This window comes from Protopterus annectens, chromosome 3.part1, assembly GCF_019279795.1.
Source record: "Protopterus annectens isolate FY-2018-M chromosome 3.part1, PAN1.0, whole genome shotgun sequence".
Classification (NCBI taxonomy): Eukaryota; Metazoa; Chordata; order Ceratodontiformes; family Protopteridae; genus Protopterus; species Protopterus annectens.
In genome coordinates, this window is record NC_056732.1 from 439,368,732 (window position 1) to 439,382,904 (window position 14,173).

The following is a 14,173-nucleotide window of genomic DNA, read 5'->3' on the forward strand; positions in this document are numbered from 1 at the left end:
ATCAAGATCAATGAAAGAAATTGATTGCAGAAGGTTAATAAAACCCAAAAAGTCAGAAGTCTGATAAAAAATGGACACAGTAATTAGGACTGTCCATAGAGATCCATGCGATATAACAGAAGTAAATAGGATATATTACTGTGCAGCTAAATTAATAACTGATAAAGTTCTACCACAAGAACACAGTAGTGAGGGAAAGGAAGGGGAGTAATTGAATACCATCATGGAAATATCGAATAGAGAAAATTATAAAGCAATTAAGACAAGAAGTGTCACTGTTAGAAGACTATAGAAGAGGGAACAGATCAACAAAATACTAAGAAAGATAGATGTGATAAAAGCAATGAGCAATATTAGAACAGACCAGGATCTATTATGCATGATCGCAAACAACAAAACTAAAAATTTCAGCACAGGTGGAAAAACCTAGGGATAAAAATTCAAAGGGAGATATTGCAGGTTGACTCTCTGTCACTGCTGCTATTCTGCATTGCCCTTAATCCATTAAACTGTTTACTCAACAGCTTAGACCATGGCTATAATCTGGCTCCTAGAAAACAACAAAGTGTAAAGACTTCTCACCTTCTCTTTGTCAATGATTTAAAACTGTATAACTCATCAGATGAGGAACTGAAAGCACAACTGCAAGTTGTCAAAACTTTTTCAGATGATTTGGTCTTGATAAATGTGCAAAAGAAACATTTAAAGCAGGGAAACTGCAACTCCAGGAAAACATTGGTTTGGAACAAGAATGTGATATAAAAGAACTTGAGCAAGAAGGAGTGCATAAATACTTGGGAATTGATGACGGATCAGCAATAAAACATGAACAAATGTGAATACAACTTAGTAAGGAATACTTCAGAAGACTTAAATTAATCCTGAAAACAGCACTGACATCTAGGAACAAAATCCAAGCTATAAACCAATTTGCGCTTCCTGTCCTAACTTACAATTTTGGAGTGATTGACTGGCCCCAAAATGTGTTGGATAGATTAGATAGGAAAACAAGAAGGATGCTTCATGCTCACCAAATGATTTATAAAAATCAGTGCATACCAAGATTATATATTCTGCGTTCCGAAGGAGGGATGGACCTACTTGAAATTGATTATATGTAATGCAGTCGTGGGACTCCACATATATCTGCTGACCTCACAAGACCCAAGCATAGTGAAAGTTTTGAAATATGAGGACAATAAACCTAAGATGACTTCTCTGTTTAATCTAGCAGAAGCTTATTGGCATCAAGCAGGAATGGAAATCAAACCAGAAGCAGATAAAAATCAGGTAGCAACTGAATGTGCCAAAAAGCAAAAAAAAGAATATAAGGTGAAGGATCAGATGAGAAGACAAGAAATGTGGAAAAAGCATAAATATAGTTTAAAGTATAGAAAATTTCTGGAAGAACCTCATGTGGTTAAAGAGAGATGAATTCAAACCAAGAGATGAAAGGTTGATATTGGCCCAAGATAGTGGGTTGCATACACGTTGGTTTATAAAGTCCATTAAACATGAGGGAGAAACAGACAAATGTAGGTTTTGTAAAACCAAATTGAAAACAGTTGCACACCTCATTGCTGGTTGCGACATACTAATGGCAGAAGTACTATATACTGAATGGCATAATAATGTGGTGAGACTGTTGCACTGGAGATTATGCAAGCATTATGGTACTGAAGTGGCCAAAAAACACTGGAAACATGAGCCAAAAGCATCATAGAAATGAAGTCTACATCACTTGAGATCATCCATTACCAACAGTTCAAAAGATAGATGCTAGAAAAACGGATATAGTGGTCCAAGAAAAGAAGACAAGAGTAACATTGATCATTGAAATTGCCACACCCAGTGACTACAGTGTCTTCGTGAGAGAGACACAACATCATAAAATATCAGGATCTGCAGGCAGAAATGAGAGGAATGTGGAAGAAAGATACCCAGACAGTTCCAATTGTAGTAGGAGCAATGGGTGTTATAAAAAGAATTTACAATTGCATTTAGATAGGTTACCAATATATGTAGCTCCATACCTACTGCAGAAGGAGTCATTACTGGGCACATTGCGGATGCTGCAAAGAGCACTACTGGCTGACATCAAAGATTGAAACAATACTAATTTCATGAACTTTAATCATACTTTGACTTAGGAATGGGGTCCATTCCCATCATGGTATTAGAAACCCAAAAGACTTGGAGAAATTAAAAAGAAGCTATAACAGTTTTTCTCCGATCAGATCAGTTATAAAACATAATGCCCATTTTAGTAAGAATTATGCAAACATATCATTCATCTAGAAAGATCCTGGAGGTTCCTAACTAAATATATCACTGGACCAAAGAATTCAGCTACCAAGACTGGCTTAATTTTTTTTCCCTATCCTCTGACTCTTACAAAATCTTGCATGATGACATATAACTAGCATTCTGTCATTTAAAGACCCATCTCTCATTGATGTCCTACACTTGCATAAAACACATGACCTCACAAACACACACACACACACACACACACACACACACACACACACACACACACCTCATTACAGCCGAGTGCACCTCCAGTCATTTCTGTAGTTATCTCCTACTGCTCCTCCAGGCATCAAATATTGCTTGTTCATATTTGCATTAATAATTCCAAAAATATGCTATATACAAGGTATCAGAATATTTTATCTTGGGGAGGAAAATGGCAGCTGACCTGTGAACACCATGTCAGCATGGCTGTGACGAAAATGGCAGGGACACAATGCTTAAACCAGCACAAACACGGTCAGCTAAGCTCCAAAATTGTTTTAAAGGTTAGCTTAACCATTTGCTAACCAGTAAGCTTTAAAAGATGAGGGGAAAAATAAATAAATAAACATGTAGAAACTTACCTGCAGTCGCGGACAACTTTCAAGATGAAGCTCTGGTACAATGGGCTGCAAAGAAGTGAAACCATATATTATCAAAAGGAAATACAGGATGGCAAATAAAGCAGAAACCATGGACATACAATCACCTAAATCTAAATTTTCAGTGATAACCACTCCAGAAAAAGAAATTATTTCTAAACAATCGAGAACTACCAGACAACCAGAAGGCCAAAAGGGTACAAACAAACCAAAACAGACAATTTTCTGGGCTTGGAAGACTTCAAAACAGTGCTACAACAACCATTACAAACAGCAATTCAACAATAATCAGACCAACTGTAGAATTTTGGAAACACAATGAACCAAATAGCGGACAGATTAGAAAAAAACAGAAGCTAAAACACTAGAAAATGAAATAAAAATTAATCAGATATAAGAAACATCACAATCCAATACTAAAACTACTAAAAAACTACAACAAAAATCCTAGACCTGGAAGAAGAAGTAGAAGAAATAACATTTTGATATGAACAGTACCCAAAAAAAGTACAAACAACCAAAACTAATTGAAGTTTACATCAAATTATCATCTGTCTTCTAGATAACCAAGGAGAATCTAACCAGATTACCACTGAGAGAGCACTCCAGGCACTTAGACCAGCACAAACACATGATAAACGGAAGCAAGTATACATGAGAGTTTTAAATTACCAAGATGCTTTTAAAATTCTAACAGCTGCTAAAAAGAAAAAACATTAACATGGAAAGGGAATAAAATTACTTTTGCCCAGGATTTACCATATCCAATTAATCAAGATCAACAGAAACTGTCACCATTTTGTGCATTTTTGACAAGAAAAAGGATCAAATTCCAAATGAGATACCCCTCTACCTTAGTATTCCAGGAGAATGGAACTAAATACTCAGTTGAGTCACCTAAAGAAGCGAAACAAGCCTTTATAAATGCTTTTAACAAAATGCCCGAATGAAGGTTGACTGTTATAGTATTATAGGAAGATCGCTTACCAAAAACCAGTGGACATACTGGAAAAGTTGGAAACCAAGATTTATTAACTAAATGTAATTTTGGTGTCAATATAAGGGTATAAATACAATGTGTCATAAATTGGAGCTTTGCCTGTGCTGATTTAACATTATTGATGGCCGTGAGGTCTCCTGGGTCCTATTTATACTTGACAGAATTTACACAGTGCACTTCCTGGCAATTTTCATAAGGAAGTCCCTGCAAAAGTGCTCTCATGTACCGGAGCTATTTTCTATAAGAAAAAAAGAATTAAAGTTGGTCCTTGCTTTCAAATTGCAAATGGCTTCATTATTTATAACATATCTTTACTGATTTTGTAATACAGATAAGAAAACCACCAGGTTAAACGTGAACTGTTATACTAAAACCGATCCACAGGATTCAATATAGTCCATATAGGCTCCATGTAGAGCCTACATGGAATGTATCCATGTGGACGGCTATGATTCTCCCTCGGCAGTGCACCATGCATATTAACTGTGGTGCACCCCTAAGGAGGTCAGAACAACACAGATAGTGAATCCATGTAAGATCAATGGCATACCCACATACCTTTCAGACTGTTAATCTTGACCAAAAGGTCTACAAGACATTTTATTACACCAAGTTGGATTTATTTTATTTTTACATTTATGTACTTGTTTGTACTATGTTATTAGCTATGCTTAGTTCTGCGCAACTATACATCAGACATGTGCCAGACATCTAAAAATAGAAACTGGATACATTCAATTTCTATTTTTTATTTATTTTTTATTTTTATGTGCTTGTTTGCATGATACACCGTGTTATTCAGCTATGCCTGGCACTGCACACTTATACATCAGACATACACTAGACAGCTAAAAAATAGAAACTGGATGCATTTAATTGTTGTAGTTCTGCAGTGCTTAGCACCATGCAAACCCACGCAGCAAAGCTGTGCTACACTTAAAGGCACCTTTGCAGTATATCTGAAGATATATGAGTTCCCTTCACTGTCCTAGCCGCTAGACAGGTCATGACCTACAATGTAGGAAGTCTCAGGTTCAAGTGTAAGTCTGAGGCCTTGGACAGTTTGGCCAGGAACCTGACCAGTGCAGCTGGTATCCCCTGCACTGCTGAGTGGTGTCATCACTGTTATGATGACCTATATCGAAGGAAGATGGGAACCTTGGATACCTGGATCCAAGAGGCATAAGATGGGAACACCCCACAGATATCTAAGTATGTTTTCTAGTAATTTATAAATATACAAGCTGAATCTGTGCAAAACTGTTATGCATAATGGTTTCCTTCTCTTAGCACAGCTGCAGAAGAGAGGGCTTACAATGTCCAGTCCCATGCAAGGCATTCGGACAGGATATGGAAAGTGCATGGTATGTAGGAAAATCAATAAAGTAATAAATTAATGCAAACTTGAAAATAAAATAAAGTAACTACAGATATTGCAGTCTTAACAGTCATATATGAAATACCTGGGACCTCAAAGACTTTCATTTGTTAGTGCATACCTGAACTGATAAAGCAAGTTAAAGCAAGTAAGCATGCAGTGCTGTGCAGCATAGCTTCCAACCATTACTTAATGTTGTGGTATATCCAGATTAAGAGACAATGTTGTGGTCTGGCCATTGTCTGAAATGTGCTCTAGATTGCAGTCAATAAATGAATAGGGTAAACATGTAAGTTAACAGACCTCCTAGACACCTGTCCATGTGTGTAAATGCAACATTTGAAACAACATGAATCAATAAAGTGTAAAAGAAGGCGGTGCTCTGATAATTTATTTTTTCATATAAATGTTCAGTATTACTGTAGTCACTGCTTGTGGGTTCGAATCCCACACCAGCCAACTGAGAAATTGTGCAGTATTCAATACTGAACAAATCAGAAACAGATTTTCCAGAAAATGCAGGTGAAGCAAATGAATCCACAAATGAAAAAATAATGTTTAATTGAAAAAGAAATAAATAATAACACTTATAAATAAGTGCTTCTGTCCCTGCTTATTCGGGGACTTCATCAGACCCAGCAAGTGCACAATACAGCCATTAAAAACAATTAAAAAACCTACACACCTCCCAGCTCAACCAATCACATCAAAGAGGCCAATTACATTCATAAAAATCACCTAGATAAAACATCGCCCCATACTTAAGGAACACCATACATCCATTATTATAAAGAATATAATAAACCATACAATATGATAGAGCAACGGAAGGCACAGGATGAAATTGATGAGACTGTGCCACAGGAAGATGGTATAGAACCTTCTATAGAATGCCCATAGGAATTTGAAAACAAGGGATGTGCCTTCAGATTGGAAGAAAATGAGCTAAGAGAAGAATTGCTTGATTTAATAGACATGGACAGATATATCAAGATCAATGAAAGAAATTGATTGCAGAAGGTTAATAAAACCCAAAAGTCAGAAGTCTGATAAAAAATGGACACAGTAATTAGGACTGTCCATAGAGATCCATGCGATATAACAGAAGTAAATAGGATATATTACTGTGCAGCTAAATTAATAACTGATAAAGTTCTACCACAAGAACACAGTAGTGAGGGAAAGGAAGGGGAGTAATTGAATACCATCATGGAAATATCGAATAGAGAAAATTATAAAGCAATTAAGACAAGAAGTGTCACTGTTAGAAGACTATAGAAGAGGGAACAGATCAACAAAATACTAAGAAAGATAGATGTGATAAAAGCAATGAGCAATATTAGAACAGACCAGGATCTATTATGCATGATCGCAAACAACAAAACTAAAAATTTCAGCACAGGTGGAAAAACCTAGGGATAAAAATTCAAAGGGAGATATTGCAGGTTGACTCTCTGTCACTGCTGCTATTCTGCATTGCCCTTAATCCATTAAACTGTTTACTCAACAGCTTAGACCATGGCTATAATCTGGCTCCTAGAAAACAACAAAGTGTAAAGACTTCTCACCTTCTCTTTGTCAATGATTTAAAACTGTATAACTCATCAGATGAGGAACTGAAAGCACAACTGCAAGTTGTCAAAACTTTTTCAGATGATTTGGTCTTGATAAATGTGCAAAAGAAACATTTAAAGCAGGGAAACTGCAACTCCAGGAAAACATTGGTTTGGAACAAGAATGTGATATAAAAGAACTTGAGCAAGAAGGAGTGCATAAATACTTGGGAATTGATGACGGATCAGCAATAAAACATGAACAAATGTGAATACAACTTAGTAAGGAATACTTCAGAAGACTTAAATTAATCCTGAAAACAGCACTGACATCTAGGAACAAAATCCAAGCTATAAACCAATTTGCGCTTCCTGTCCTAACTTACAATTTTGGAGTGATTGACTGGCCCCAAAATGTGTTGGATAGATTAGATAGGAAAACAAGAAGGATGCTTCATGCTCACCAAATGATTTATAAAAATCAGTGCATACCAAGATTATATATTCTGCGTTCAAGGAGGGATGGACCTACTTGAAATTGATTATATGTAATGCAGTCGTGGGACTCCACATATATCTGCTGACCTCACAAGACCCAAGCATAGTGAAAGTTTTGAAATATGAGGACAATAAACCTAAGATGACTTCTCTGTTTAATCTAGCAGAAGCTTATTGGCATCAAGCAGGAATGGAAATCAAACCAGAAGCAGATAAAAATCAGGTAGCAACTGAATGTGCCAAAAGCAAAAAAAGAATATAAGGTGAAGGATCAGATGAGAAGACAAGAAATGTGGAAAAAGCATAAATATAGTTTAAAGTATAGAAAATTTCTGGAAGAACCTCATGTGGTTAAAGAGAGATGAATTCAAACCAAGAGATGAAAGGTTGATATTGGCCCAAGATAGTGGGTTGCATACACGTTGGTTTATAAAGTCCATTAAACATGAGGGAGAAACAGACAAATGTAGGTTTTGTAAAACCAAATTGAAAACAGTTGCACACCTCATTGCTGGTTGCGACATACTAATGGCAGAAGTACTATATACTGAATGGCATAATAATGTGGTGAGACTGTTGCACTGGAGATTATGCAAGCATTATGGTACTGAAGTGGCCAAAAAACACTGGAAACATGAGCCAAAAAGCATCATAGAAATGAAGTCTACATCACTTGAGATCATCCATTACCAACAGTTCAAAAGATAGATGCTAGAAAAACGGATATAGTGGTCCAAGAAAAGAAGACAAGAGTAACATTGATCATTGAAATTGCCACACCCAGTGACTACAGTGTCTTGCGTAGAGAGAGACACAACATCATAAAATATCAGGATCTGCAGGCAGAAATGAGAGGAATGTGGAAGAAAGATACCCAGACAGTTCCAATTGTAGTAGGAGCAATGGGTGTTATAAAAAGAATTTACAATTGCATTTAGATAGGTTACCAATATATGTAGCTCCATACCTACTGCAGAAGGAGTCATTACTGGGCACATTGCGGATGCTGCAAAGAGCACTACTGGCTGACATCAAAGATTGAAACAATACTAATTTCATGAACTTTAATCATACTTTGACTTAGGAATGGGGTCCATTCCCATCATGGTATTAGAAACCCAAAAGACTTGGAGAAATTAAAAAAGAAGCTATAACAGTTTTTCTCCGATCAGATCAGTTATAAAACATAATGCCCATTTTAGTAAGAATTATGCAAACATATCATTCATCTAGAAAGATCCTGGAGGTTCCTAACTAAATATATCACTGGACCAAAGAATTCAGCTACCAAGACTGGCTTAATTTTTTTTCCCTATCCTCTGACTCTTACAAAATCTTGCATGATGACATATAACTAGCATTCTGTCATTTAAAGACCCATCTCTCATTGATGTCCTACACTTGCATAAAACACATGACCTCACAAACACACACACACACACACACACACACACACACACACACACACACACCTCATTACAGCCGAGTGCACCTCCAGTCATTTCTGTAGTTATCTCCTACTGCTCCTCCAGGCATCAAATATTGCTTGTTCATATTTGCATTAATAATTCCAAAAATATGCTATATACAAGGTATCAGAATATTTTATCTTGGGGAGGAAAATGGCAGCTGACCTGTGAACACCATGTCAGCATGGCTGTGACGAAAATGGCAGGGACACAATGCTTAAACCAGCACAAACACGGTCAGCTAAGCTCCAAAATTGTTTTAAAGGTTAGCTTAACCATTTGCTAACCAGTAAGCTTTAAAAGATGAGGGGAAAAATAAATAAATAAACATGTAGAAACTTACCTGCGAAGTGCGGACAACTTTCAAGATGAAGCTCTGGTACAATGGGCTGCAAAGAAGTGAAACCATATATTATCAAAAGGAAATACAGGATGGCAAATAAAGCAGAAACCATGGACATACAATCACCTAAATCTAAATTTTCAGTGATAACCACTCCAGAAAAAGAAATTATTTCTAAACAATCGAGAACTACCAGACAACCAGAAGGCCAAAAGGGTACAAACAAACCAAAACAGACAATTTTCTGGGCTTGGAAGACTTCAAAACAGTGCTACAACAACCATTACAAACAGCAATTCAACAATAATCAGACCAACTGTAGAATTTTGGAAACACAATGAACCAAATAGCGGACAGATTCGAGAAAAACAGAAGCTAAAACACTAGAAAATGAAATAAAAATTAATCAGATATAAGAAACATCACAATCCAATACTAAAACTACTAAAAAACTACAACAAAAAATCCTAGACCTGGAAGAAGAAGTAGAAGAAATAACATTTTGATATGAAGAGTACCCAAAAAGTACAAACAACCAAAACTAATTGAAGTTTACATCAAATTATCATCTGTCTTCTAGATAACCAAGGAGAATCTAACCAGATTACCACTGAGAGAGCACTCCAGGCACTTAGACCAGCACAAACACATGATAAACGGAAGCAAGTATACATGAGAGTTTTAAATTACCAAGATGCTTTTAAAATTCTAACAGCTGCTAAAAGAAAAAACATTAACATGGAAAGGGAATAAAATTACTTTTGCCCAGGATTTACCATATCCAATTAATCAAGATCAACAGAAACTGTCACCATTTTGTGCATTTTGACAAGAAAAAGGATCAAATTCCAAATGAGATACCCTCTACCTTAGTATTCCAGGAGAATGGAACTAAATACTCAGTTGAGTCACCTAAAGAAGCGAAACAAGCCTTTATAAATGCTTTTAACAAAATGCCGAATGAAGGTTGACTGTTATAGTATTATAGGAAGATCGCTACCAAAACCAGTGGACATACTGGAAAAGTTGGAAACCAAGATTTATTAACTAAATGTAATTTTGGTGTCAATATAAGGGTATAAATACAATGTGTCATAAATTGGAGCTTTGCCTGTGCTGATTTAACATTATTGATGGCCGTGAGGTCTCCTGGGTCCTATTTATACTTGACAGAATTTACACAGTGCACTTCCTGGCAATTTTCATAAGGAAGTCCCTGCAAAAGTGCTCTCATGTACCGGAGCTATTTTCTATAAGAAAAAAAGAATTAAAGTTGGTCCTTGCTTTCAAATTGCAAATGGCTTCATTATTTATAACATATCTTTACTGATTTTGTAATACAGATAAGAAAACCACCAGGTTAAACGTGAACTGTTATACTAAAACCGATCCACAGGATTCAATATAGTCCATATAGGCTCCATGTAGAGCCTACATGGAATGTATCCATGTGGACGGCTATGATTCTCCCTCGGCAGTGCACCATGCATATTAACTGTGGTGCACCCCTAAGGGAGGTCAGAACAACACAGATAGTGAATCCATGTAAGATCAATGGCATACCCACATACCTTTCAGACTGTTAATCTTGACCAAAAGGTCTACAAGACATTTTATTACACCAAGTTGGATTTATTTTATTTTTTACATTTATGTACTTGTTTGTACTATGTTATTAGCTATGCTTAGTTCTGCGCAACTATACATCAGACATGTGCCAGACATCTAAAAATAGAAACTGGATACATTCAATTTCTATTTTTTTATTTATTTTTTATTTTTATGTGCTTGTTTGCATGATACACCGTGTTATTCAGCTATGCCTGGCACTGCACACTTATACATCAGACATACACTAGACAGCTAAAAAATAGAAACTGGATGCATTTAATTGTTGTAGTTCTGCAGTGCTTAGCACCATGCAAACCCACGCAGCAAAGCTGTGCTACACTTAAAGGCACCTTTGCAGTATATCTGAAGATATATGAGTTCCCTTCACTGTCCTAGCCGCTAGACAGGTCATGACCTACAATGTAGGAAGTCTCAGGTTCAAGTGTAAGTCTGAGGCCTTGGACAGTTTGGCCAGGAACCTGACCAGTGCAGCTGGTATCCCCTGCACTGCTGAGTGGTGTCATCACTGTTATGATGACCTATATCGAAGGAAGATGGGAACCTTGGATACCTGGATCCAAGAGGCATAAGATGGGAACACCCCACAGATATCTAAGTATGTTTTCTAGTAATTTATAAATATACAAGCTGAATCTGTGCAAAACTGTTATGCATAATGGTTTCCTTCTCTTAGCACAGCTGCAGAAGAGAGGGCTTACAATGTCCAGTCCCATGCAAGGCATTCGGACAGGATATGGAAAGTGCATGGTATGTAGGAAAATCAATAAAGTAATAAATTAATGCAAACTTGAAAATAAAATAAAGTAACTACAGATATTGCAGTCTTAACAGTCATATATGAAATACCTGGGACCTCAAAGACTTTCATTTGTTAGTGCATACCTGAACTGATAAAGCAAGTTAAAGCAAGTAAGCATGCAGTGCTGTGCAGCATAGCTTCCAACCATTACTTAATGTTGTGGTATATCCAGATTAAGAGACAATGTTGTGGTCTGGCCATTGTCTGAAATGTGCTCTAGATTGCAGTCAATAAATGAATAGGGTAAACATGTAAGTTAACAGACCTCCTAGACACCTGTCCATGTGTGTAAATGCAACATTTGAAACAACATGAATCAATAAAGTGTAAAAGAAGGCGGTGCTCTGATAATTTATTTTTCATATAAATGTTCAGTATTACTGTAGTCACTGCTTGTGGGTTCGAATCCCACACCAGCCAACTGAGAAATTGTGCAGTATTCAATACTGAACAAATCAGAAACAGATTTTCCAGAAAATGCAGGTGAAGCAAATGAATCCACAAATGAAAAAATAATGTTTAATTGAAAAAGAAATAAATAATAACACTTATAAATAAGTGCTTCTGTCCCTGCTTATTCGGGGACTTCATCAGACCCAGCAAGTGCACAATACAGCCATTAAAAACAATTAAAAAACCTACACACCTCCCAGCTCAACCAATCACATCAAAGAGGCCAATTACATTCATAAAAATCACCTAGATAAAACATTGCCCCATACTTAAGGAACACCATACATCCATTATTATAAAGAATATAATAAACCATACAATATGATAGAGCAACGGAAGGCACAGGATGAAATTGATGAGACTGTGCCACAGGAAGATGGTATAGAACCTTCTATAGAATGCCCATAGGAATTTGAAAACAAGGGATGTGCCTTCAGATTGGAAGAAAATGAGCTAAGAGAAGAATTGCTTGATTTAATAGACATGGACAGATATATCAAGATCAATGAAAGAAATTGATTGCAGAAGGTTAATAAAACCCAAAAAGTCAGAAGTCTGATAAAAAATGGACACAGTAATTAGGACTGTCCATAGAGATCCATGCGATATAACAGAAGTAAATAGGATATATTACTGTGCAGCTAAATTAATAACTGATAAAGTTCTACCACAAGAACACAGTAGTGAGGGAAAGGAAGGGGAGTAATTGAATACCATCATGGAAATATCGAATAGAGAAAATTATAAAGCAATTAAGACAAGAAGTGTCACTGTTAGAAGACTATAGAAGAGGAACAGATCAACAAAATACTAAGAAAGATAGATGTGATAAAAGCAATGAGCAATATTAGAACAGACCAGGATCTATTATGCATGATCGCAAACAACAAAACTAAAAATTTCAGCACAGGTGGAAAAACCTAGGGATAAAAATTCAAAGGGAGATATTGCAGGTTGACTCTCTGTCACTGCTGCTATTCTGCATTGCCCTTAATCCATTAAACTGTTTACTCAACAGCTTAGACCATGGCTATAATCTGGCTCCTAGAAAACAACAAAGTGTAAAGACTTCTCACCTTCTCTTTGTCAATGATTTAAAACTGTATAACTCATCAGATGAGGAACTGAAAGCACAACTGCAAGTTGTCAAAACTTTTTCAGATGATTTGGTCTTGATAAATGTGCAAAAGAAACATTTAAAGCAGGGAAACTGCAACTCCAGGAAAACATTGGTTTGGAACAAGAATGTGATATAAAAGAACTTGAGCAAGAAGGAGTGCATAAATACTTGGGAATTGATGACGGATCAGCAATAAAACATGAACAAATGTGAATACAACTTAGTAAGGAATACTTCAGAAGACTTAAATTAATCCTGAAAACAGCACTGACATCTAGGAACAAAATCCAAGCTATAAACCAATTTGCGCTTCCTGTCCTAACTTACAGTTTTGGAGTGATTGACTGGCCCCAAAATGTGTTGGATAGATTAGATAGGAAAACAAGAAGGATGCTTCATGCTCACCAAATGATTTATAAAAATCAGTGCATACCAAGATTATATATTCTGCGTTCCGAAGGAGGGATGGACCTACTTGAAATTGATTATATGTAATGCAGTCGTGGGACTCCACATATATCTGCTGACCTCACAAGACCCAAGCATAGTGAAAGTTTTGAAATATGAGGACAATAAACCTAAGATGACTTCTCTGTTTAATCTAGCAGAAGCTTATTGGCATCAAGCAGGAATGGAAATCAAACCAGAAGCAGATAAAAATCAGGTAGCAACTGAATGTGCCAAAAAGCAAAAAAAAGAATATAAGGTGAAGGATCAGATGAGAAGACAAGAAATGTGGAAAAAGCATAAATATAGTTTAAAGTATAGAAAATTTCTGGAAGAACCTCATGTGGTTAAAGAGAGATGAATTCAAACCAAGAGATGAAAGGTTGATATTGGCGGCCCAAGATAGTGGGTTGCATACACGTTGGTTTATAAAGTCCATTAAACATGAGGGAGAAACAGACAAATGTAGGTTTTGTAAAACCAAATTGAAAACAGTTGCACACCTCATTGCTGGTTGCGACATACTAATGGCAGAAGTACTATATACTGAATGGCATAATAATGTGGTGAGACTGTTGCACTGG

At 36.4% G+C, this 14,173-nt stretch overlaps 1 long non-coding RNA gene across 1 annotated transcript in view; it reads right to left on the bottom strand.

Annotated features, from left to right (window-relative positions):
* Positions 1–2,886: 2,886 nt before the first annotated feature.
* LOC122798158 overlaps positions 2,887–14,173 on the bottom strand; it is a 216,836-nt gene continuing 205,549 nt past the window's right edge. The window contains exons 3-4 of the long non-coding RNA XR_006364221.1: positions 9,139–9,184; positions 2,887–2,924 (exon numbers count right to left, since the gene is read on the bottom strand). This is a non-coding gene — a long non-coding RNA (uncharacterized LOC122798158). The remainder of the gene's footprint in view (positions 2,925–9,138; positions 9,185–14,173) is intronic.